Source organism: Anas acuta, chromosome 3, assembly GCF_963932015.1.
Source record: "Anas acuta chromosome 3, bAnaAcu1.1, whole genome shotgun sequence".
NCBI classification, from domain to species: domain Eukaryota; kingdom Metazoa; phylum Chordata; class Aves; order Anseriformes; family Anatidae; genus Anas; species Anas acuta.
Window position 1 is genome coordinate 94,854,627 of NC_088981.1, and position 24,565 is coordinate 94,879,191.

At 35.6% G+C, this 24,565-nt stretch overlaps 1 protein-coding gene and 1 long non-coding RNA gene across 3 annotated transcripts in view; both read left to right on the top strand.

The window, feature by feature from the left end:
• CSMD1 (CUB and Sushi multiple domains 1) overlaps positions 1-24,565 on the top strand; it is a 1,153,949-nt gene that overhangs the window by 33,874 nt on the left and 1,095,510 nt on the right. The gene's annotated exons all lie outside the window — the stretch shown is intronic.
• On the top strand, positions 11,389-24,450 carry LOC137854676 (uncharacterized). Its single transcript, XR_011095330.1, has 2 exons — positions 11,389-13,022; positions 22,534-24,450. It is a non-coding gene; the product is annotated as an uncharacterized lncRNA (long non-coding RNA).

Here is a 24,565-nt window from a genome sequence, read left to right on the forward strand (position 1 = left end):
TATCATTTTGATTAAAGTGTGATTAATTTGTCTTTATTTATTTAGTATGCGGGGAACAGATGAATGTACTATATGGTGACTAGAACACTACTGAAGGAACACTAGCGTAGATACATTTCTAAATGTTAACATATGTCTATGTACATTATGTTCAAGTACTTGGACTCTGGCCCTGGGTACTCCCATTTTGCAGCAATTCAGTATATGTACTTTGGGGACATGCTTGTGTTGCACCTTCTCTTTCCTTTCATGGGTTTACAATAACATGTACATTAATAATTATTGAAAATCTCATTGTACCTTAATCAACCTTTAAAATAGGATCTTTTCTGCTATGGGCTGCTTCTTGACATGGTCCGGCTGCCCGTACTACAAAGGATTCATACCGTATTTCCCATCTATCTGTTTTGACAAAGCGTATCCATACACTGCTCAAAAGTCATTCAAGTACTGAGTGTATTACAGACAAGTGATGCCACTTATTGTCAGCTTCTCAGGTGTCAAACAGCTTTAGAGGGAGGCGGTCTACAACGGTCCAGACTTTGCAGTGTGACTGGGACAAGACAAGGAAGCAGAATTTTGGTCATTTGGTAGTTACTGTTTTACTGTGATAACAGTAAAGTAATAATTGTTACTGGTCACTGGCCTACTTAAACACAATTAGGTACCAGTCTGTATTGAAAAATCTGACTACCACCACTACTGGCCCTGCTCTTATTTTGCAGATGCTAATTTAATTCCTGTTACTTCTGTAACATTAGGTAATTCCCTGACAGAACTTGCTCTTCTCTGAGCAGAGTGAGATTGCTGATGGTGAAAAATAAAACCAAACCTGAAACAACAAGAACTTTCTACACCAGCTCTTTGAACATACCTAAGCCAACAAGAGGTAACTGAAAGGTGCGAGCTGATACTCTACATTATTTCTTAATATAAATATAACTTGAGACATTAAACCTCATTAAAATTTAGCAAAAAGGGTTTGACAAAAGGTCTGTCTCTATAGCTGTAAGTAGTTAATTGAAGTGTTTGAATAAATGCTACTTAAATTGTATCATGCTTATAAATTCTGAAGCATTAAGATTATCCTGTATTCAAATCTAACCTGTGGTTATGCAAACTTATAGTCTCCTAATCTAAATAAAACCACAGGTGGCATTTATCTACTTACAGCTTCTGCAGTGACTCACCTGTAGAGCAGAATTTTCATATTTCTCAGGAAGGTGGAAGGATTACAAACACAAATTAATCATCCTCTCCTTTCCTATTATGCATAGCTGACATTCAATCCATCAGATTCTGCAACACTTCAACATAGTCCTGATGCTTACTGGCTTCCCAAAAGATGACTGTGGCTACTTAGTGAGTGACAAAATTAACTGCTGAACAAATCCTCCCAAAGCAGCAGTTTTTCAAAAATGAATATTCTCAGGATCCACTTTAACACAGTTATAAACTACATTCTTGGATTATTATGATGATAATCAATGTTAATGGCCAGTTGTTTGTTATAAGTGGGTTTCTTGCATTAAACGAATGACTTTTCTTATGCTCTTAATTTAATTAGAAAATAGGGTATGGCTGTGTGTGTTTTTTATTATTTATTTATTTTTAAATCAGTTCAACATATATTGGTTAATTAAACTAATGAAGTATCATCATTTTGTTTTGTTTTGCCTGGGTGTTTTGAGAATAAATGGGTTGTTGAGACATGTTTTTGTTTATCCCTGCTCAGGTATTGCATAATGCTGTCAAAGTGCTTTGCTCGTCAATAGTGCTCATACTGCATTTGCAGAAGCCATGCATTATAGCTGCAAAGATGAAATCTCTTCTTATTTCAATGATGGTATTGACTTCTCAAAGCAGTTTACCTCTCCGTCACACCACGCTTATTTAGTGTATCCTATCAGAGAGAGAGAGAGAATGTCATCTTTGACACAAATAAAAATGTATTTGTTAACTAGACTAGGTAAGAAATATAATCAGTCGGATGGGCAGACAGGCACCTTAATGTTTGTTAAACATACGCTAGGCATTTATCAACTTATTTGGACTGCAGGCCTGTTCCTGTTTCCATGAACTGCTGCATTAATGTGCCTATGCATAAGTGCCTATGCACAGGCTCACTAAACTAGTTTATCAAACCTGATGCTGATATAGTATTTCAAGCTTAATGTTGTAACAAGTTCTCATTGAAACAATGCTGCTCTGGCTCAGCTGAGCTAAGCACATCACTCTGTAAAGTAATATCCAGTTGTTCAGCCTCCTAGGAGGCATCTAAGTAGATGGCTTAATAAACTTGATCTAATCAAAACAAAAGGTGTTCTAAGTCAGCCAAATGTAAAATTACCCATCAGGAACAAGGAAATAAAACCAGAGTTACTGAATGGAGACCTGACAGTCAATGACTTTGTGCCTCTCACTCTAATTTTTTATACTCCTTTACGAAGACTGAGTGAGGATTGCTCCTTTCTTTGGGTGCCTACTGAGCACAATCAGAGAAATAAAATTCTAGGCTTTGAGAGGTGCAAAGGTGTCTGTGTGGGCATAGGAGACTTGAAAGAAAACCTGAGAAATGGTGGTGGTGGGGGACAGAGAACAGATACCAGGTCTCTGAGATAGTAAAATAAATTTCCTGCAATCAGAGAGAAGTGCGTTGAGTTATACGCCATTTGGAAGGTCACTTGAACCTTCTAAAACCAAGCTTAGGAGCCAGGAAAAGTCTGCAAAGCAGCAGAGTAACAGAGCTGTTTATAAATTCCCTTTATCTTTATTCCACTTTCTCTAGTCTCTTTGACTTTCCTCTGCTTAAAAAGTTAAGGATTATAGTTCATATTATATTTAAAACTGCCCAAACCTTTGGCTAATTTTGGATCTCATTGCATGGACCATTATGTTGAAAGCAGTGGTTGAAACACAGTGCAAAGACAAACAGGCTCCCAGAACATGAGTACCATTGACCACAACAGGACTGGTTTCCTCAGGGACAGTGAATTGTATAGGGAAGTCATTTTCCCACATGTGATATTGAAGAGGAACAGTACTAGAATAATATATATATCCTTTGTATATTCATTAAAAAAAAAAAAGAAATATAAAAAAAAATAGATGCTGTACAATTGGTAGGATGTTATGGATAATCACAACAAAACTTCTCTGAGGACTTAAGAAAATGCCCGAGTGACAGACTTAATGACATTTGCCTATATATTATTATAAAGAATTAGTGGTGTTTGCAATTATGTTAAATGGTTCCTCATTTTAAAAGAGAAAAACAATGAAAAACAATATCTGAAAGCTGAAGTGAAAAAACAAAAACAAACAAACAAAAATAAGAACATGGAAAACAAGGGCTACGTTTTTAACTCTGTGGTGATTAATCACACGCAGAGAATTATTTGAGTCTCCATTTCTTATATTTTCAGATCAAAAATAGTATCTTTCTCAAAAGTATGATTTATTTAGCAAAACCAAAATCTTTAATAATAGCTGGACTCATATTGTTTGATTTAATAAGGAATAAAAGAGCAGAATGAAGTAAAGCATAGTAATGATACATAGCAGGACAGACTATAGGATCTCATAGTCCTGACTGCTTCCAAAATCTAGAATCTTTAGGAATCCAATTACTATAAAACGTAAAATGTTACCCTTGTTACTCAGGTTGTCTCTGAGCCTTTGTAGACATTCAGGGTCAAGAAGATACAAAAATCCCTTTGTATTTTGTCTTATGGTTTATAGACAAAACAGTATCTTCATGTAAATAAAGAAGCTGTTATCATTATTTTTACATGTTTTCTCGTAAACCCAACCCTTACATGTAGGCTACAGGCAACCCAGAAAACAGAAAGGTCTTAACTACAACAGCAACCAGGTTATACAAACAATTCCCTGAATTTATGGGGCTTCATGGTCCCTCCTACAGTCTCTCCCAGTGGAAAAAAATAAAATAAAATCACTCTATGCCAAAGAAAAATATGGAATAAATTGTTCTGATCTGCATGGGGATTTACATCCTTATAATTTGCTCCTGTATGTTTCATTATCAGGGGATGGGCATTTTCATATTCCTCTTCCCAGGAATCTCTGCAGAGCAGTGAGAGACATGGTGCTGTATATGTTGTACACAGATTATTTTTTATGAATAGCTTCCTGTATTACCACATACTAAATAAGTTTGTAAGCAAAATTGCCAAATCAATAGAGGATATCAGTCTTTTGATTTTGTCTTTCCTTTCTTTGTGATTAACAAGAGCTTAAAGGTTAGATTTATCTTGCTTGGTTTAACTATACACTTAACTTTGTATGGGCTATGTTAGCAGATCTTATCTTAAAATGGAAAGTTCTGAGAAAGCTTGGAAGTTGAATGTATCACAAAGCTATTAGGTAAATGAACACAAATAACTGGAAATTCAAATATCTGTTTGCTTGAGAAGCTGCCAGTCATTTTGTGGAAATTAAGATAAAACCCCAGTTTTGGTGGCTCTGAAGTTTTACTAAGAAAGTTATATATGTAACACTTTTCTCATTAATTTTTGTTCAGACTTGGAAAAAGTGCGGTGCTGTTCTTAACATTTCTTTGTACTGAGTGGCATTATTCGGAAAATTTTAGGTATTGAATGTAAAAAAAAATATTTCCCACCAACACAGTTGGAAAGTTAAATATTCTAGTTAATACAAATGTGTTGCTCTCTGATTAAAGTGGCTAAACATAATACAGGTATATTTTAAGGCTATTTATCATTTAAAAACACAACACTAGGCAAAGATACTGAAAAAAACCTTTTTCCTAGGTTGAATTTCTTCATCTCACAGGCCTTCTATAGTCAGAACTTCAAAGGTAGAATAAAAATGTTGTGTGAAGAATTGTGACAGATTCAGCTTATAATGTTAACAAACAAACAAACAAACAAAACACATGATGCAAATATTAGTCATGTAGAATGTCTCAGCACATGTTACAACTAAGTAGAAAAGTGATATTTGAAGAAAATATAGGCTCAGGACTTTTGTTTAAAGAGTAAGACTGGGCAAGGATGCATGGATAACTGCAACTTTCTATTTTTCAAATAAATGTCAGAAGTAATGATAGTGAATGTGGAAATATGAAAAGGAGCATCTGTTGTTATGAGAAATATCAGACATAGGAGTTTAAAATATCTGATTTACCTAGATTTTTCTCCTTTTCTCCTGAAGAAAAAAAAAAAAAAAATGGAAGGAGAGAGAGAATATAATAGCTATCTCCTCACCTAATATTTCTAAGATTTCAAATTTTATAGACTGTCTGCCTTTGGGGATTGAGGTGTCTTTGTGTTAAGAATCCACCTGATAATAATGTTTCACTGGGAATATAATATTTCTTTTTGGCTAGAGGCAGCTGGCAAAGAAACTCCCTAAGTCAACTAAAAAGTCTCTTTTTTATTAGCTGGAATTTACTTCTAGTTCTTCATCTTTTACTTTCTGCCTCTGATTAGCTGTAGGAGATGAAAAGGTAGTATGTGTATGCAAGTTCACAATAAAGTATGCCAAATATCTTTTCTCTGTTTTTCCACTCTACTAAAAGATGCCTTTCCAACAAGAAAGTATTCCTAGTTATTGACCACAGTATCTAAGTGCTTCAGTTTTCAGCATATCTTCATCACTTTTAATAAACAAGAAAATAATAATGCACATATGGAAAATGTAGGAAAAGAATGATAAGTGGTCTAACTACAAGGATGACTATAGAAGTGCTTCCAACTGTTGGTGTTGGGAGATATGCTCTCACTGAATGTATTGCAGGGGAAAAGCTCTCTGTGAGTGCTTGGGACAGCTGTCTGCTCCACATCCACAAATTTGGTACAGGCAGAAACTCAAGTTTCATGACTGAGCAGCAGCATCAATCAACAGCTTTGATTATAATGAATAAAGGAAAAGCAGACCCTGGCAGAAGAATTTTGAAGATATCAGCCCCTCAGTGGTAGGCTTGGGCTTTCACCCAAGAACTGAAATCAGTAACAGAAATGGAAATTTAATCTGTTTTTGATTTTTCTTACACGTCATCTTAGTGATTGTAATATCTATCTTCTCTTCAAAAGCAAACTAACAACAATAAAAAATCAACCAACCAACAAACAAAAACAACTGGCCATTTCCAACAGCTTGAATTAACAGACACATCCTAGAAACTACTAATTGGTTTCAACTAGATATTAAATCCAAGTTTGAACACCAGGTTTTGCGCATAACTTTCTTCTGCTCTCTGCTCTACCCTGCCTCACTGCACTCACATTCACAGCAGTACTCATCAGGCTAGAGTGTGGGATCTAAGCCTAGGGTAGCACACAACAATAAGCTTGGACATACCTTAGGCAAAGGTATCCAATTATTTTTTTTCTTGAGAAAGCAACGACAGATCAGAAATAAAGGCCATCCTTATGAGAAAAGATTACAAGGTATTAAAACCTAAGAATCGTTTTTTTGTTTTGTTTTGTTTTGTTTCAAAATTAAATGAAGGGTATGAATAAGAAACTGATATGGTGAGACAGTAATATTCATTATAACTTACCATCTAAATCTTAAATGTGAGAGTCGTATAAGAGTTACCTCAAAGATGAAATTAGCAGCTGCATCTCTGAGCACTTTTCATCTTATTTGTACTTATTTCAGTGAGTTTTAGTAATACTTATATTTCTCAGACATCTTTTTATAGAACTGCAGACCACGTACTCTTGCTAAAGTGTTTTGGTTCTATACATATACAACCATATCCACTGGCTGAGTATGTATATTTGAAAAAAAAAAAAATTCTTTATGGTGGCTACTTGATATTATATTCGCATTATGATAATTTATTAAAAATTATCTTTCTTTTGAAAATATTTGCTAAAATAAGCTCACTATGAGCCAGAAGTGCATGCTTGCAGCCCAAACGGCCAACTGCATCCTTGGCTGCACCAGCAGAAGAGTGGCCAGCAGGTGGAGGGAGGGGATTGTCCCTCCCTACTCTGCCCTTTTAAGGCCCCACTTGGGGTGCTTTGTCCAGGTCTGGGGCCCCCAGCACAAGAAGGGGGCTGATCTGTTAACCTGATCTGTTAAAGCAGGTCAAGAGGAGGACCACACAGATGATCAGAGGGCTAGAGGACTTGTACTATGAAGAAAGTAAGCTAAGAGAGCTGGAGATGTTCAGCCTGGAAAAAAAGGAGGCTCTGTGGGGACCTCTTTTTAGTACTTGAAGTGGGCTTATAAAAAAGATAGAGAACGAGTTTTTGATTGGGCAGATAATGTTATGACAGCGGGGAATGGTTTTAAACTAAAAGAGGCTTTATTTTAGTTTAGTTTAGATTTAGGTTAGATATTAGTAAGAAATTCTTCATTCAGAGGGTGGTGAAGAACTGGAACAGATTCCCCAGAGAAGCTGTGGATATCCCATCCCTGGAGGTGTTTGCAACCAGATTGGATGAAGCCCTGGGCAACCTGAACTAGTGGGTGGCATCCATGCCCATGGCAGTGGGGGTTGGAATTAGATGATCTTTAAGGTCCCTTCCAAGCCAAACCATTCTGTGATTCCATGAAATACAGCCATGGACTTATCCAGAAGGTGTGAGACATTGTGTGTGTGTGCACACTTGTATTTGCATATATAGGAATATGTAAGTCAAGTAATGAGTACCTGCTACCATTAAAAATGTGGAACACATAACCATCATTATATCTTCTTTTGACTGGGAAGTTGGAAGGAACAATGATGTACAGACTGATTTATTTATGTATAAAAACATGCACTTGTGAATATACTTTTTTTTGGTGTTCTGATGCTGCTTTGCAGAGCATAAATTACTTACTCTAAGTTGCAAAATGAGTTCTAGAAAATGCATGAAGTATTTCTCTGAATCCACATAAATTATGGCAGTAGTAACAATAATAATACTCTAGATGTATGAGGGTTATGACTCATAAGGATTGAAACCATGTTTTAATAAGCATTTTTGATTAAAGTTGTTTCTGTTCCTGGAGGGAGCCTTTGGGTGCCATTGTAATAAAAATTCACTTCTAAGTAACATTATGTAATTTTATGTATTTTTTTACTCTTTCTTTTGTGGGGTCCTTCCAGGGGACAGCTGTTTTGTTTGCAGCTCAGGCTGCCTATAAGATGAGGACTGATCAGGAAACATGTTAATTCAGCACATCCATTAGGCAGTGTAGTCCTATCTTCGCTTCAGAGCAACCCCATCGGGGTGGCTTTGTCTGAGTAGGTCAACAGCCATAAGTCTGCTGAATCTCCCATTTCCTCCCCCAACCAGAAATTTTTCTGGCCTTGGTATCCAAATGCCGGTAGAAACTGGAATCACAAAGTCACAACTCTAAATGTAAATATATATTACTGACATTTAATGGAGAGGAGCAATTAAGGTCCAAATTAACATTAAATGAAGTAATTTGCTTCAGTTATATATCAGGAAAATAATACCAAAATTTTCCAGAGCTCTGTTCTAAAACTTTCTCAAATTAAGGCAGTAATTTATCTCCCTTAAGTAAGGTCAACTGGGTACCAAATACATCTCCATCACTTCTCCTTTCTCTCAGCTCTCAGCTGCTTTGAAGAACAAATAGAGTGTTTGGAACAAACCAGGCTGCCGTCTGTAGGAAGTGTTTCCAGGCTCTTTTCCAGAAAAGGCGATGTTCCCTTCCATACCCTCTTCCTTATGTTAGCCTGGGAGGTTCTGATTAAAGAAATGTACTTTTAACAGGAGATAAGCAACAACATTTGCCCTCATCTCCTATACTGTTAACCTTTGTCATTCAAGGATTTTCAGTAGTTTAACTCCAGAGGCTTCTCTTTGCCCCTTGCTACTTTTAGGATTGGGGGTTATAATTCATCTGAGTCTGTTGCTTTGTCAACTTTAAATCATTCTAATTATCTACTCTAATGAAATGACAAAGCCCTCAACCACGCAGCTCTCCTTCTCCCTAAAGGAAATTCTATCTCATCTTCTGGGATGTTACCTTCTTTGTTTAAATATGAAGGTAGAAAAATTATTTAGGGCTGGGAATCACTGCTAGCTTTCCCTGTTTTCCCTGTGTTAAACACAATTTCCTTGTTTGTTGTTTGCTTTATATAATTGTAGTTACTTAGTAGCCTTTATTTACAAATTATTGTGTTTGTTAAACTTCCTTAAAAAGTAAATGGCAGCAGGGAGGTATGCAACACTTTAGATAAAATTTAAGAACACTTCCCAAATTAGGCAGCAAATTCAGATTTTACCAACACCAAATGTGACTCTCTATAGCAGTGAAACAAATTCATTCTGCATATTGACTCACTGAAGCATACTTTGTTTCTTCAAATTCACTTCATCATGAAAAGGATGGAATGAGGCGTCAATCTTGAAATTGTATTATGTGGGTTTCATTCACCTTATGCCAACAACAGAAGTGAACTTGGGCTTCTCCACCATCAATACCTACTACAAATTTGCAGCTACTTTTTTTTTACAGCTTTTTTTTTTTTTTTTTGTCCTTTACTTATGCTTCAGAAGTAGAAATAGGTGACTCCCTGCTAGTAATTTGGGAAAGTGATTATAGGTATATATGTTTAGGAGAAAATCTTACAGAACAGTGTCTATATGGGCTGAGATAGCTGATTCGAAATGACAAGTCAGGCTTCAGATTTATGGCCAATTCCTAAAATTTTGTCTCCCAGTTGACTACCTCAGGATAGCTGCTCACTGAACAGGCTACATGATAAGTTTCCTGTCTAGTATACTAGCTCATTTGAAATTCTTTCTGAATTTCCAAAGTGCTACATGCTGTCTTTTTTTCCCAATTAATGTCTTTGGATATCCTCTTCTCTCAACTGGGTCCACGTGATACTGCTGTGCGACAGTGACAGCGCTATATCTAGCACAACTTCTTTCTCAGGAAGATACATCTCACCTATCAACACATTAATTCAGGGAAAGTACCTCCCTTCCACATAAGAAAATCACCACAGAGGTAGATCACCAAAATCACCACTTATTCCCTTGGAAGAAGACTGGAAACAGTAAGGGGCATGGAATATGATTCAGTTCCTTCCTCACTTAAAATTGTGTGGGTAGAAAAAGATCCCCCAAAAAGTTGTATTTGAACAAAGAGAGTGAAAATGTGAGAGTATTCAGAGCAAAAGATCTGAGAGGAGGAAAAAGGGAAAGAGGGAAGCAAAAGGACAAGGCACTGAGGCTGTAAGGAATAATCAGCCTAGAGGAGCAAGAAAAAAAAAAAACACCATTAATTCTAAAATATACTCTTATATGGAGAAAACTATTTTAAATAATGGGTTTGAACTGTTGGAAATCAGATCAAAAAGTGCTAGGTGTGAGGTCTAACCAAATATGTAGACATGCTTTTCTGCAAGCAAATGACTGTATATTGCCAGAATAAGGGAGTATCATACCTGTTCTCACCATTCTTCTAAAAGAAATTACTTCTTAAACTCTTAGGTTTTTGCTTTACTTGATTGAACTTTCCTCAAGATAAGAGATGGAAAGAAAAGATGAAAATATACCCACAGATTTCAGTTTCAGAGCCAGTGATTTTGAATTCAAGTTCTACAACAAAGCCCTGGGACATGCAATATCCAATGCCGAAATTGTTGCAGGTTGGGCAGCAAGAGCATTTGAGCTAAATCTAAATTATAAACTGTGTGACACATTGGAAGTGACATTCCTGACATTTGATTTTTATGACCTCATTTGTAATTCTGCCCAACGTCTTGTCCTGTTGTTCCCAAAGTTGTTTCATAGCTTTGAATTATCTTATACACGACTGTTTGAAAAGTGTGGCCATAAAGCCAAATGAATGGCACAGCATTTTGTTGTCATTATAGAAATAAACAGAGCTCAATACTCTGAGAAGCTGACTGTAAGGCTAGTTTCTCATTTTCCCATTTGATTGCCACTGTGGGACTACAGCTATATTCAAAGGCAAAGGCAAAGAAACAGAATTAAGCCTCATGTGTGTGTAATGAAGATGCATGAGGAATGATTGAGGTTCAGTAAATGATCATGTGAAGTGCTATTTTAGTGCCTTTGGATCCATCAAGACAACTGCATAGGCTAGCATAAACGACACAGACAGATAAGCCTTTCTGGAGCAGTAACAATAAATCAGCTAGCATGTCCTAAAAAAACAGATGTTTAGGTGTTCAAAACACACCCTGGAAATCTTCCCCCTCACTAACTCCATGGAGGGTGGTCGGCATATTTACATTCTGTGCTGTAAGAATAATGCAACAAATAATATTTCTATTTGTTGGCACTGCCAGTATTATTAAACCTCATGACTTAATGATAGTTCATTCAGTCTCAGTTGTTTTTTTTTTTTTTTTTTCCAAAGGCAATTAAATACCCAAATCCGAGTAAAGTTAAAGGCAAGGATAAATTTAGAGGAGCTGGCATCCAGAGCAGATAAATTGTTTAATAGTCTGAAGTGGCATCTAGACAGCGTTTGAGTATGACATGTATCTTAGAAGGCTAAATCATACAAATAAAAGAAGACTCTAATTCTGTACCTTAAGCTACCTCTGTGGGCTTGGGGAGTCCTAGATACAGATTTTTTCTCCCAGAACTGTTGGTATTTTACTGTCATTAGATATGTATATACACACGCCTAGGAAATTAGGAGAGGTTCTGGATTCTGTTCTTGGCATCATGCACTGAAACATGTCATTATGATGTAAATTCTTTATTTGAATGACAGGTTCCTTTGAAAGTCCTGAACTGCTGTCATAAAGGTAATTCTGCATTATATTTATTCATATCATTAGTTTTGGAAGAGAATATGTTTATTTTAATTTTCATTCATATAGAATTTCAAAGGGGAAGAAATTGTGGGATTAAGATTATCCCATCAGGAAAAGCAATCATACATGTAATAGCCAGCCACGATTGACCACACATCATGATGGCTCTATAAAGAAGGAGAAAAAAAAAAAGAAAAGAATTTCAGCCAGTTGGGAAGCTGTCCCAGACACTGATGAAGAGATAATAATTAATGATAGGATTTCTATTCATTTATTTATTTAGAGACAGATGCATTACTAATTTTAACCTCAAAAGGACATTTCAGCCTTGCAAATTGTACAGATTTTTGGATGGCACTTTTTAGATATCTCCATAAGGAATGTGGACTTTGCTATTGGCCTTTTGTTTTTTCAAGGGTCCTTTCAGTCTAAAGGAACTCCCCTCCCTGTTTCACTTTCTACTCAGCTGAAAATATGAAATCTGTGGGTCATATTTTGATGTCCTATAAGCTTATTTACCTCAGTAACTATTCATCACTCAGAGCAAAAGATAAAAATTTGACCTAGTTGATTTCAGTGGGATCAGGGATTTGCTCAAGCATTTTCTAATCCAGGCTTGAAAAAGTCCTTGTCATGTATGTCAAATCTAAAACCTTGTATCCCTTTCTTGCTCTACATGACAGTCCTTTTGTCTGTGAAAAGAGGATACTGGTGCATACTGGTGCAGCTTATTGCCAGTATTTAGACGCTATTTTAATAGCCTTTTTTTTTTTTTTTTCCCCACTATTGATTTATTTTCTCTCTTACATATTACCAAAGAATGTAAAAGGCTGCCCCCTGAAGTCATTGATGGATATGTTGATTGTCTTTGGACGGAGTCCTGCAAGTTTCCTGTTAGAAACATTTTGACACCCTGTTATCTTCCTGAGTTGATCAGACACCTGCTGCTACCCCACCTGCCTTCTTGGCAACAAGAAATGCCTGTCTGCCTTGCTTTCCTAGTTCCTTCCCCACCTCCTCTCTCACTGTGTAAGCATCAACAGGTGGGATTAATTGTGAGGAAGGGTGTTGTGCCAATGCCTTGTTGCTGGCATAGAAGCAGGGACTCCTGTAGAGAGGACAGCACATGAGGGTTTAAGAAGGCTGCTCTGCAGAAGTCAGTGCTGTCTGGCACCCATGCCTTACTAGAAGGGTCCAACCAACTTTGGAGCAGGCAGGGTGCCATCCTGACAGATGGATGGAAAGGGAGCCAAGGCACCAGGTAGTTATGCAGCAAGTGTGTTTGCTGAGGGTTTGATTGTCAGCCAGTAATGTCTAAATGACTGTTTGTCTTGAATTTATACGTGTTTGTTTAAAGGAATGCATGAAAACTAATCTAGAGCTCCATTGTATTATCTTAGGAAAAAAGGAAGAACTGCTGAAGTAGAGCAAGAAGGTAGTTTGTAGGCATAGTTGTATCCTAGCGATGGGTATCTTCAAATGCTTTAGTTTGCAGTGACAATATTTTCTACAGCCTGCTTTGTCAAAGGAGCAGTCTTCTAATACTGCTGATGAGTACTGACAATTTTCTTGCACTGTAGGTGGCAGAAGCTTGTTAGATACAAACTTCAAAATATTTTCAGGGTCAGTCCAGCATTCTGTCTACCAGTCAAATTTTTCTTCTGAGCTGGTTGAGCTTCTGAAATTTGTTATATTTCAACATATTTGAGTGCATTTTGAGATCAAAACCAAATGTAGATATGCAAAAGAATACAAAGAACAGTTTTTAAATCCATTAATCTGCTGATATTTTAAATAAATAACTTAAAAAGTATCTTCTATTGTGTGAAGGTTTGGATCAGTACTTAAATTATCTGCATTAATTTGCCTTTCTCAAGCAGTCATTGCTTTTCGAGAGCATATTGCTAGCAATGGCACATGTTTGCAGCTAGCCTCCTTATTATAGGAAACTAGATATTATTTATTATAGGAAACTTTGACATAAACATTTGAATTAATTGTTGACATCTCAGTGGTACAGATTGCCAAGACTCTGTGGATGAGATCCAGCCTTAATACCGTATGCAATACCAGACTCATATTAGTCTAGTAGTCAGGTCACTGAAATACTCCATTGCACTCTGTGTAGCCGTAAATATGCAAGACTGTTTTCTATGTTATAGAGCTGTGCTAGTCATGAGCATATCAAGAGCTGAAAGGTTATGCCATTGTAGCACTTTCATATTTTGCATCCTGTTGTTGCTTGACACCTGATTGTAATAGTATTATCATATTACAATTATCGTGTTATAATCATCTGGATTAAGACAGACTCTTAAGTGAAACCTGTAAAGACAAGGTAACACCTTAGACAGTCCTTATATTGTATAAGTGTCTGTTTAGACAGGCTATGCAAACTGAAGAAAATGATGCAATTTGTGCCAGCCCTAAGTCTTTATTACTTTCTTCACTGCTGCAGCTCATTGTTTTATTTAGTGTCAGACCACAGGATAAGCCATGCAGTGAACAGTCAAAATGAAAGTGAGTAAAGTAAGATCACATTTCAGCAACTCATCATGAACTTGTGAGCCTCTAAAAATACGAAATTTGGCAGAAGTGGCTCAGGAAAGATGTATTATCTTCATTCTAACACTAGGCTGTTCAGTTATTTTGTACCTTCTAAACACCATGTAGTGTGTCTTATAGGAATCAAAAAAAACAAAAAACAATCTACTGGAGAGTAAAGGACAAATAGGTTATGCTGATTAATCTTTGACTGAGATCTCTCCTCACCTTACAGAATCAATCAGCTTTGAAAACCCTGCTGCATTTATTTCTTTTTATTTTATTTTTTTTTCCTACCCACAAACACTGTTATTCTAACTAATATACATTGTGTTAGAATAAAAGCCTGAACCTGACTTTCCACACAGGGAAAACTACTGTGGCATTTTGAGATGTCTCCTTGAAAAAGGATTTACTTTGAAAATGCTTTTTAAAAAATTAGAGGTCAGGTTTCTCTGTACTTCCAGTCTGACATACACTGTCCAGTGGTACAACACACTCATAAATCCACTTCAGCTGGTCAACTGTAATAGGTTTACTACAGGCAGCAGTAAATCAGACCTTGGTAATTTTATTCTCAACATAATTAAAGGTTTTGTCCTTTCTTTTAATAACTGTGTTAGTAATGAAGAATTTAAAATACCTAATTCAGCAAGAGCTAGTTGATCAGAAAATACGTAGGAGTGGTGGATATATGTATGCCTGTAGAAAAGTACTTCAGTGTTTGCAGTCCAGAACATGAACCCAAATATGAAAATCCACTAGCTGAATGGCCCAAACCTATTTTCAGGTTCCTCCAAAGTGCTTAGTGGAGGAAAATCTGACATTACAGGGCACTGCAGTAGCTGGTCTTTGGAAACTCTGGTGATATCCTCAACTTTACAGAAATAAAGGCTATGCTCTTTTCTGTTAGCAGATCTATTATTGTGCACACTCTTCTTAATGAAGAACCATAACTAATTTGCCACCTACCGTGTTTATCATTTGATTGTATGCTATGACCATCAGACCTGCTTGTGATGGTAGTTGGTGAGGAATTAACTATAAATAAACTATATTACCTACAGAAGTTTCTTGGTTAATGTACAGATCACTAGGTAATGTAGACAACTCACTATGTTGCAAAGTAAACAAAGGTAAATATATTTAAATTTTTGCTTCTGTAGCAATGGGCTTGCCAAGTCAAGCAGCAGTCTTCAGCAGAAGCATTTCTACAGCAGAATGGTTTCTACACACTTTACTGTGATCAGAAATGATAGAGTGATTAACTTTGTAACCAAAAATGTGATGATTTTCATAAAGCCACCTATCTTAACATCTCCACATTTCCATCTTTTCATGATCTGGAACATTGCCTAGAGAGGGCTTCTTTCCAACTCCTTGACTTATTTCCTGTGCATAAAAAGGAACTGGGACAAAGCACCCTATTGATTATGAAGCTTGGAATAGAATATACAGTATCATATAAGGTTATGTTATAATACAGTACTGCTGGTAACAATTTCTTTGAGAACATTGCTTCAGTGCAACTGCAAGCTGTTTCATACAGCTCTGTTCAGAAGCATTTATGTTTCTTGGAATGAATCAGTTTCTAAATCATAGGCGACTGTGATTTCTGCTATTTGTATTTGTTCTAGCAGCAGTATTTTGAGGGGAGAAATTGCAAATTTGAAATATTATTTTGATAAACATAAAATTTCAAGAACTGGAGCCACAGAAGTGCATTGAAGAGCTAACTAGGAAACAGTTGAAATTTTATCTGCAAAGTGGTTGCTAAATGGAAATCAAAAAGGTCAGCTGCAATTCACTCTAGGGAATCAAGATTCACACGCTAAGTGATGCTGCAGGTGCTGTGCTGGACAGTGAAACACAACGTTTTTAATTAAATCATGAGTCTTCCTGGGGGAATATTACATTAAAATCCAAGTGCATCTGACATAATGGCAAGATCTACATTCCTGGTTCTTAGTCAAGCCATTATGTTAGTCTGCTGATTAGATCAGGAGGGAGGCATTTCAAATTACAGCAGCAGTTTTACAGAGTAGATAATTATGGCAAGTTATGAATGACAGAAATCACTGCCACTAGTTTTCTTTTTCCTTTTTCTTTTTTCCTTTTTCTCCTTTCTTGCCTCCCCTTCCTGTCTCTCTTACTCGTATATATATATTTTTTTCTTTTGATGGTTCCTAGTGTGAAAATATTATATAGCACTTTGATTACCATTTATTTTTTGTTAGTTTATTTATCAAACTGTGAGTCATAATTTGCTTGTAGTCATTGCTGAAATTTATTGGAAAAATGAAATCATTCTAGTCTACAACTGACTAGATTCTTTCACTGTTATGGCATCTGTCTTCAAAGTAGTGACCACAGAAACTACCTTGGCAGGAATTTCATTGGAGTGCAAGATCACATATACTACTGAATACTGCTTGTTATGTGATTGCACTAGGATGAAAAAGTGTGAATTTTTGAGTTGTCAGAAGTATAATTACAAATTACAAGTAAGAGATTTAGTTTTAAAATATTTTCATTAATGCATACTAGAGAACCGTGTTTTCCCCCAAATTTTAGATCTGCTTATAAATCAGAAAAAGGCAATTAGTTGTTAAACAGACACCTGCACTGTTTATTTTGACACTCTCTCCAAGTCTGGCTAGCAAGATTATTTTCTTTTATATGTCTATTAACTAATGGTGAATTAGAGTTGATTTTGAGTTGTAGTATATATATCAGCCTCACCTAATTAGTTCATCTGGATTATTTCTACTGTGGTTTCAGATGTATTCATTAAGACTGTGTTCTCAGCATTGTGGGAATAATAATACTTCTCTGTAGCCAGATTTAAATAAAAGAACATGAAGATTGGTTCAGTATGAATTGAATTTTTTAAAAACAAACAAAAAAACTTATCAATATCTTAAGCATGTTTCAGTCAACGTGAAATATTTCCTTTGATCTCAAATAAAATTTTTTATAGAGAAGTCTACTTTTAAGATGAAACAAAAATTTGACTTAGTGCCCTTATTCAATGGCTCTGAAGATAAACGTCCATCAAGGATATAGAAGAGTCAGACTTGATTCTTTTTTTTCCTGTTAGGAAGGCTAAAGCCCATATTTTCAAGGGGTAGCACATCACCACTGACTGTATTCTGTAACATATTGATTCTTAATTAATAACAGGATTCAAATTCTACCTTCAAATGGTGAAAAAGTCTTTGAACTGTGACTTCAAACTGTGATGCGTTTTCATCAGCTGTTCTTTTTGAAATAGTTTTACTCTTTAGAAAAGCTTATACATGTTTTCCTACATATAGGGGGCACAAGCAAATGACAGAAAAATGTTTCTTTACTACATGGATAGTGGACTTGTCAAATTCCTTGGCAAAGGAGAGTGGAAATGCAAAAAACACCTTGCCTATGACTAAAGAGCTTGAAAGTACTTGAGAACAGAGCTCCACTGACATCTATTAAGTGAAGAAACTATATTCAAGTTTGGAGACCCCCTGTCCCGGAAATAACTTGAGGTTCAGGAGAGTATTGGGGGAAAATGTCTTGTATACTTACTCTTTTGTTACTTTTTCCTATGCTTTTGTATCTGGTCATTGTTGGAACAGAAGATTGGCCAGATAAACCATTTATCTGAAATGTACAGGAGTTATTTTCTTGAGAGTGCTAAAAAGAAAGTATTGCATATATAGAATGAACCAACTCTAACACGAAAGACAGAATACTCTTTTTACCCATGAATATTCTACAGCTTTGTGGGAAAGGCACCCTCCTAGAACATGTGCAATAGAAATGAGAATTTCTCTGTCCCTAATATAGAGGCACCACTGTATCAACTCCAATCTCCTCACTTTTTTCCACCATAATATTGTTTTGCATGGAGTCACTTCATGCTAACATTTTTTTTCTTCTATCTACTTTTTTAATAGCTTATCTTAAATGTTGTAGTTAGTAGAAATCATCTTATTCCCATGTTCTTTTCAGGAGAAAAAGTTAAGTACTGTTATACTAAAGATCAGATTTTAGTAAATGCATTTATATTTAAAACTGAAGAAAATTGAATTATTTATCAAAACAGTTTATAATAAATTTATTTTGAAGGACCAGATAGTGTAATGAAAACTGAAAAATTATCTAAAGGGAGCTGGGGACATGGAAATTAGGAAAGTAGAGGTAGAATGTAGAATGTTAAAATTCATATGGGGAAAATGCAATTTTACACAAGACAAATAGAAGGAAAGAAAAAACTAAACACAGTAATGTCAAAGGAGACATTCAGCAGACAGTGAGCAGAAAATCAGAAATGATTTTGCAAGGCCACGCTTCTGCAAAAGCAAATTGAATGCCATTTTGCTATCTGTACATGGACACATCAAGCAGCATTGATGGAAAATAACAATCTCCCCAAAACAGAGAAAGTTCAGGGACCAGTGCAGAGGAGAAAAGTAGTTCTACTGCTAGTGTGATTACTAGACTTACTACGAAATCGTCTCAGCTGTTATGATGATTTTAAAATGCTAGCCATTGTAACTACATGTTTTCCCTATATTTGCTAGAGTAAATATTCAGTCAGCCAGTTTTATGCACTAGATCTCTAGGAGAAATAACTAGTGAGAGTCTTTGAGGCAAAATTCAGTGGAGAATTACTAAGGTACTCTTGCTGAAGGGGGTATTAAGAACAAGAAAGCGTAGAACAGCTGATAGTCACTTTTCATTTAAATATATACATTATGTTCTTTTTGCTACTACCTATTCAAAATAATGACAAGCACCAGTTGAATTTGGTAATTTTGGTATTTATTGGATGATAATGTAAAAGTAATGTATATCACTTGCAAACAGATCATCATACTATTCAAAAATAGATTCTATTATCTATATTGATTTATGTAACTCCTTACTCTATTACTAGATTTGATTGATATAACTCTTTGTTATTTATGGATTTACATTTTATTCAGTATTTCCCTGCCAGAAAACCAGTGCCAAGAAGCAAAGAAAATGTCGCGGTGAAGTTGTTTGTATTTTTTTCTCCATTTTCCACATTTCGGAATACATTCCGTCTGTTTCACGGTTCCATGAATAAAGCTCAATTATATGGTGTGAATGTCACTTGCATGGGAAAAGTGCCAGCACCAAAGACTAAAGTAGTGATGAAGTAATAAAAGAACTATATGAACCACTGATAAATGATCATATTTGAAAAAAACATTGCTCTGAAAGGCCCTTGCAGGTCACTTTGAATATCTGTCCTGTTACAAAAATGAAACAATGGAAAACTGAGAGGACCTAAAGAACAAAATCTATATAGCTGTAGTTCATAAATTCTTTGGAGTCCAGTTGCAGACATGGTGTAGCTCTAAAGAGTTTTGGAAACAATTGCAGTCCTGTGTGCTCCAGTGTACTGATCAACAATGTTTAGATTGAGTCCTATTTACTACAGCAAGCTTTCAAAAAACTTCATTAAAAATTGGAATGATATTCTGACCCTAAATTGGCCAGATAAGAAATCCTGGAACTTATGTCCAAATCTGAGTCAACTGACTATGTCCAACACTGAGTCAATTCAGTGAGAACGTGAATTGTTTCCACACACCTTGTACTCAGGTAAAATCTGTAGAATGTGAGGTATGGAAAAAAATAAAAAAAATAAATAAAAAATTTAGTAAACTGATGCAATGTTATGTTTTATAAGTGTTCACAGGTATTACAGAAACAGAACAAGCTTTTATAAAATACATTTTACTTTTGTTGATTTTACTATTTTTTTGAAGAAATATATTTATAAATAACTTACAATGCAACTTAAAAAAAAAAAGTGCAGTATAGATAGCCGATTTCAGGTACATATCTAGGGGCAAGTTTTCACACATGAGTTTCCCATTTAAGTTAGTGGTAGTTTTTATTGTACATGTCCAAGAAAATTCAGACTGCCTGCAATACTCATGACATATACTGATACATCTGTAACAAGAAGACAAAGGTGTATTTAGTAGTTTCTTTGCAAGTAAATATGGTAGTGTACTATAAGACTCCAGTTCAGGATAATTGCTTCTCTTTATGCTAGTCTGGTAGTATAAAGAGATAACATGGCAACTTGTAATCGATATAGACTAAAAATAAAATGCCAAAAAAGAAAAGAAATTGCTTAAATCTTGAAACAGCATTAGACATAGTAGAATAATTTGATTTTAAATATTTTTTGAAATCCCAGAACAGTGTGTTCTTGATGTAAGATTTTTTTTAAGCACAATAAGTAGGTTGTAGGCTTTGCGTTGGAGATACCATATGGAAAGCACTAATTTAATGGGAAATGATAAGCTGTGAATTGGATTCATGATTCATGAGTCACAATGCACAATAACACATGCCAGTAATTTACTAAAATACAGTATGCATGTATGTATATTCATTTACACATGTGCATATATATTGATTTCTTACTTGATTATTGTTACAATTCTGACATAAACATATGTTTTCTTTTTGCATAAGAAACAGCACTTACAACAGGACAACTGGATAGGTATTATTTTCAGTGCCCACAAGGAACAATTGTGAATAAGGATCATATATTTGTAATGGGGAAGATGCATAATCTCTATCTACACATGTTCATTGTGCAGATTATAAATACTTTCTAAGTACAACCATTGCAATACATTTTAGGAAGAGTCTTACAAGTAGAGATGTCAGAAGGCAGATCTGAGATGGAGGAGTTTTCTGCTGACATTTCTTGACAAATGGAAATAAATGTACCTCATTTAGAAAGCTAGAGGAAAGTATGCCAGTGCAACAATTTTGATTTTATTGATTTAAATTGATGCCTGATTTATGATGAAGTGTAATATCATTTCTCTACAACTAAAGGACGACAATATTGTGTCTAGTTTGTCCTGAATGTATAATTTACTATAATCAAAGTCCTTATTATAGAGTTCTGGAAAATGAAGTATAGATTAAGCCTGGAAAGCATTATTAAGCCTGGGAGGGGCTTTTTGTTTTCTGTGAAGAAGTAATAACTCATCATTGGTGAAGGGGTCTCTTTATGACTGAGTTCCAAGGTATAATGAATGATAGCTGAAAATATTTGTGAGAGATGGAGACTGCATGATGAATCACTAATGAAACCCAACTAGCTGCTAGGATGATTTCCCTTTAGTCATCACTCAGGGAATGGAAATCATGAGCGCTGAGAACATCACAACTGGATCTAGCACAATGGCAAGAGATAAAATGGTGATGGATCTTTAAGGTCAAAAAGGAAAGTAACAGAAGGGAATGAATCTTAGTAAAGGCTCTCTTTAATGAACCTATGCAGAACCAGTGGGTGATGGTACCATAGAACAAAATTAAATGGTCATATTTTGTGGTGATTCTGTGGTGAGTGGGAGTAACACTGTGAGAGTTACCAGTACAGAGGTGACTTGCTAGCAGAGAAAACAGCATTGTGATCAGAGGTGATATTGCAGCTAAGAGTAGCAAGGAGTACCAGCGTGGCAAGAGGGGGTGGCTCATCACTGGGTTTATGATTAGAGGTTGTGGCAGTGAGAAATTCTGTTGAGATGACCCTAATGTTCCTCTACATTCACAGGCCTCATTTTATGATAAGAGATGTAGGAGAATCTGTCTTCTTGCATTCCTGAGCTTTGGGACTCTACTAAATTCTGAACAACAATAACAAAGTAGCTGAGTCACATGTATTGGAGAGATACAGCCTGGAGAAATATCTTTCAGTGCAGATAAATGCAAAGTGATAGACGCTGGGGAAAAAACATAGGGCAGACAACTTTGGAAATAATGGTCTTTGAGCTAGTGATTTCCATTCTGGAACAAAATCTTAGGATTATGGCAGACAGCTTGAAGAAAGCAGTAGCTTAGCATGCAGTCAGGAAAGCAAATGAAAAGCTAGATGTTATTAGGTAAAGAACAAAAAAGAAAGCATAATGCTCTGTTCTCACTTTCCTGTAGGCATCCACTTGCAGCCACTGACTGGAGTCAGAATGCTGTGCTAGATGGGCTCTTGGTCTGACCCAGCATGGTTGTTCTTCTGTTTTCATATGCTCACAGCTGGGCAAGGAAGTCAAATCAATGGTCTGTTGCCTACTGTTCTTCATGGCTGTGCTCTCCGATCAGAGAAATACTGGCTTGATTTATTTGTTTTCGCCAAATAGATCCTGTGCCACTTTTCCTTTTAATACCTTTGATTTTATCCACAGACGTGGATTTGGCAAGAAAGGAACTTGCTCTTCAAGGGATCACAGAGTTGCAGTTCTCCAGCCTGCTGGTGTCCACCACAAACTGACCTGATGGCTGCAACATCTGAAAGTGCTACAGAATTATTTCATTTCAGAAGTGGTTAACAGTATATGTTAAGAGCAAGTAACATTTCTAATAACTGAAACAGTGTTAAATAAGAAAATGATGAAAGCTAGCGCAGTTTAGTTATTGTAACACCAAACAGAGCTCTTGGCCTTTTTAACAGCCAACTTCCTGGAAACTCTGAATAGGCCTTAAATGAGAAATACATTTTAATAACACAGGAGCACAGTGTCTAGACAGGCAACTTTCTAATTTTCTTTTGCATAAATGAGTACAGTATTCATAAAAATATAGGTCAAAAGGAAATACATTATGGCCTAAAACATTTAGAACAGATTTATCTATCTAACTCAGAAAAGCTCAGCTAATAAATATGAGCAGTTTCAATGAGAGTCAATATTAATGATGATTGACTTTGTCTGGATTTATGTTTCAAGTGTAATAGTCACACTTGTATGTATTCCTTGACATCTGACAAAGAGTGAGTGCAGGGTAAGAGGAGGAATTAATAAAATCGTATTCTATCTGTTGTTGTGAAACTTGCTGGGGCTTAATATTCCCCTATTGCTTTGTTGAATTTTTTTTTTAAATTATACAATAGGCCCAAAAGTTATTGGGAAGAAAACTGATGGAAGAAATATATTTCAGCAGAACTGTGTAAGCTTCTTTCCTTGAGGAAACCAGGCCAAGAAACAGAGGTATTAGTCTGCCTCATTTTGAATGACCCTATGACATAGTGATTAATCCTTAAAAATATAACAGATTATAGCAAAATCATAAGTACTTCTGTTCATAATCTTCTATTTGCACTTGTTAGATGGCATTTAACTTCATGAATAGTCACACGGAGTGTGGTAGCATCAGCTGTTAGTGTAAGATGCTGAGAATCTACCTTAATGAAAAAAAGAAACATCATTCGCTGTAACCGGCTAAGCCATATCAATAAAATTAGATTTCAGGGGTGAAATCGTTGAACTACTGATGTAATTGGCAAAATTCCTGGAGATTTTTAATAGGGCCAGGATTGCACCATAGGAGTGTTGGCTCTCTTTGGTTTACAAATAAATCACAAAACATTCCCATTCATGTTTGTGTTGGCTGCTCTAAGTATTTATGAACAGATTAGGACAGAAATTTTCTGGATTTGTAGCCTACAGAGTGTCTTTTTTTTTTTTTTTCATTGATGATTCACTGTCTCTTTTTTATTGTGTGTGACTGACATCTTTTCTTGACTGGATAGATGTTTCTTCTTTACAGGAGACAAATAATTAATAAATAGCAAATAATCCACTTCTGACAAGAATTTGAAACATAGTATTAATTCACAAGTATTTCTTAAATAATTTTTCTCCAGTACAATTTAACAAGGAAAAAGTAAGATTCCATGAAGAGTAGCAAAATTTGAGTTTTTTATTCCCAAACTTCATTTATAAGCTTATTCTCTTTGCCTGATTACTTCCAAAAATATGCAATACTCCCCCTCTGTTGTATTTTATTACTTATGTTGGTTCATAGCTTTCCATTTTACTGCTCAAATCTTGTATTTTTCTCATCTTTATGGGCTCACGTACATTTCCTGCTATTGCTTTACGTACTTGTAATATCTATGGACTCACACTATATATGATCTCAATTTATCATTATTGTTTTCCGCTCAGTGATATATTATTGTAAATGTGGAAGATAAAGTCTCCACAGGAAACCTATATCTTATCTGTAAATTGAACTTCTTTGTTGCTTATAAGGTTCATATAATGCATTTTTGATAATACATAATTGATGTATCTAATAAATGTCCAAAGGTAACATTTTAATTTTACGTGCCACTAGCATTTCCTGGCAGTCAGGTAGTAGGACAGATGAAGAAATATAAAATTTGATTTTCAAATGGCAGATAAGTAAATATAACATCTGATTGCTACTGATGTC